The 2500-nt window shown below is 42.0% G+C and overlaps 1 protein-coding gene across 2 annotated transcripts in view; it reads left to right on the forward strand.

The window, feature by feature from the left end:
• The window catches only part of mwh (multiple wing hairs), a 156874-nt gene that overhangs the window by 40006 nt on the left and 114368 nt on the right, over positions 1 to 2500 (forward strand). Inside the window, exon 1 of one of the 2 annotated variants that reach the window (XM_043018268.2) lies at positions 2139 to 2302. The exons of the other annotated variant lie outside the window; for it this stretch is intronic. The gene's annotated coding sequence lies outside the window, so the exon portion shown is untranslated. Of the gene's footprint in view, positions 1 to 2138; positions 2303 to 2500 lie in introns of those variants that run through there. 2 annotated transcript variants of the gene reach the window in all.

Raw genomic sequence — 2500 nt, forward strand, 5'->3', positions numbered from 1 at the left:
CTACACTTTGCCATCCTAAATAGCGTAGAAACACCAGCTTTCTTTAGAGTTAAAACCACAGGCCATAAAACCAGACCTTCCGCACAAAGCGATCTGGTCTTGCCTGTTATTTACATTCCTTATAAAGGCTCCCCTTCCCCGTCCCTATAAACATTTCTAAAACCGCTTCCTAAGACTGGGAGCTTCGACATCCTCTTATTTAGCTTTTAGTCGTTGGTTGCATATTTGGCCATTTCTCTATTTGCTTCTTTTTCGTTTTTAACAATTATTATCGTCATTGCCGTCATCATCATAATCATAATCATCATTATTATCTTCATCATCATAACCATTATCATCGTTATCATCTTCATCATCATTATCATCCTCATCTTCATCTATATTGCTTTTATCAATTTCATTATCATTATCATCATTACTAGCATCACTGCTATTATAATCATCTCCATCTTAATCTTCAATTCTATTCTTAATCTTCATCTTAATCTTCATTTTCATGGTCATGTAAAGGCCAATGTTTATCGTCATCGTCATCGTTTTCGTCATTGTCATCATCGTCATCGTTCTCATTATCACTTTTATCATCATTATTATCATCATCATCTGATGGAAGTTGCCACGGTAGAAAAGGTCAAACAAACTATTCGCGTGAGTCCATATGCAAAAGCAAATCTACATTCCTTTTTGCCTCAACTTCATATTAATGGTGAACTCTATTCTAGACACGAAAATGAAAATAAAACTCAGAAGAAAAATGTTAAAAATGAAGACTTGTACTGCTGAAGGCTAAGAAGGGAGAAGAAATAACGTGCTATTTATCTCCCGTGAGAGTGAATGTTCTCATTTCTCGCCGTGTTAAAATGCTCCACGTTACATCACGCTCAACAGTAGCAGCAACCTCCAAGCTGAGAGTCAGGCGAGATGAGAGACTTCGATGATGTCAGAAGTGGCCAAAAAAGAAGTGAATGGGATGAAGGATGACTGGAGAGAGTTGAAAGATAACGATATGGATGGGAGAACAAAAGAGAGAGCAGGAGACAAAGCGAGTCCTTCTTTATACAGACGAACACGATACAAAAGCGAAGGACGAATCCGAAATAAAATGGACGAGAATTACAATCCACGAGATTATAATTCTTCATTATTTGATATGTATGTGATGAGAGCAACTACGGTTATTAGTCTAATAGGGTCGTCAAAGTGAAAAGGATCCTTAACATGCGGTTATGGAGATTATTCAAATGATATGCCTTGAATGGATTTTTAAGCCCTAATCTATCTCTTAGTCGGTGTTAAAATTTTTAAAAAATCCTCCTCGCCCTTCGTTTCTTAAACATATTATTATAGTCCAATCTATCAAAACAGCAGACGAATATTATTCTGGCCAACTCTTAAAATGACGTGTCAGAACCTCACTCTACATATTCTAACACCCTTCCTTTCCTTTGTCTTTCCTCGTCTAAACTTCTCTCTATTTACAACGCTTTAACTCATCCCGGCTCTCTTTACGGCCCTCGGCGTAGGCTGACTCGCGACTTTTAACAGACCAAAGCGCTTCCTGACGTCGAAGTAACGGAGTCTTCCGGCCCGATCAGTCTCTCGATCGGATCGGTGTGTCGCCTGAAGAAAAACACGTCACTTACTCACTCACTCACTCACTTTCCATCTTTTTTTTTATTGTATCCTTTGTTTTATAGCCATTTCGTGTCGCGTCACAATAGAGCAATGCTATAAATAACCGCAGTGAATCTCTTTATTGCAAGGTATTTCTGAATTTGCAACGGAAGGACGAAGGAGACACTGAAAGATTTCGAGTAAGCTTCCCTGCATGCCGACACGTGTTCAAGTTAGATACGTCCGGGACAAACGCGTTTCTTTTGCTAACGCGTTCACGAAAGCATCGGGAATGTCGTGTGCCGATTCCGGGCGCTTGGAAGGGCATGGGAACACATGCGCTCAGAGAGAAGGGTACCACGCAAGGTATTGGAACAAGAATGTACCAGGGCGAGAGTCCGGGCGAGGGACTTCATCTGTGGGAGGGAGGAAGCGCTGGGGGGTGGGGAGGAGGAGGAGGGGGCAGGCGCGGAAAGTGGGGGAGGGAAGTCGGGAGCAAGAGAGAGGTCGGTGTAGCCTACCTTGGCTCACCAGGTGCGAGTCGACTCCCGCGCACATCACACGTGGAGTAAGGGGCTCATTCGGCGGCTCGACCTCGCGTGTTGTGACGCGTCTGACGGTCTCTCTTGCACGCGCGTGTGTGCGCGTGTGGGTTCGGTGCTTTGTGAAGTTATTCTGTATCCCATCGGTGAGAAAAACTGTGTGTGTATATCGTATAGTGTAAAAATAAATTGAGTGATTAAGGTGAGCACATGTTGCATTATGTTGTATGTGGAGTGGAAAAGAAATCTAGCAAATCAATGTTTCATGGAATGATTTCTGAAAAGCAAGTTTAAATTCCATTCGATAAAAGATACGAAGTATGGATCTATATAATGGAACGCAC

This window comes from Penaeus japonicus, unplaced genomic scaffold, assembly GCF_977035675.1.
Source record: "Penaeus japonicus unplaced genomic scaffold, GWHDUDI00000001_assembly GWHDUDI00000006, whole genome shotgun sequence".
NCBI classification, from domain to species: domain Eukaryota; kingdom Metazoa; phylum Arthropoda; class Malacostraca; order Decapoda; family Penaeidae; genus Penaeus; species Penaeus japonicus.